This window comes from Myotis brandtii, unplaced genomic scaffold, assembly GCF_000412655.1.
Source record: "Myotis brandtii unplaced genomic scaffold, ASM41265v1 scaffold32, whole genome shotgun sequence".
In the NCBI taxonomy this organism is placed as follows: domain Eukaryota; kingdom Metazoa; phylum Chordata; class Mammalia; order Chiroptera; family Vespertilionidae; genus Myotis; species Myotis brandtii.
In genome coordinates this window covers 1,110,516-1,110,804 of record NW_005362269.1, presented here as the reverse complement: position 1 = coordinate 1,110,804, position 289 = coordinate 1,110,516, and positions in this window count along the sequence as shown.

The following is a 289-nucleotide window of genomic DNA, read 5'->3' as shown; positions in this document are numbered from 1 at the left end:
GCAGGCCGCACTTCCCCAGCCCCCCAGCACCTGCGGGGCATCCTGGCAGAGGGAGCAGCGCAGCTCAGTGGCAAACACCTCACGACAGTGCATAGTTAAAAAATCAAGGAAGCGATACAATAACCCCAGGCACAGGACATCTGAGCCATAAATACATTATTTTAAGGATATACTTTTTCTTCAATTAAAAATGAGTTTATAATCCTGATTCTATTCACAAGTAACAATTTCATCATCACACGCTACAGACAAGAGATGCTATGGTGAATACGGCTGCACGTCTACGAGG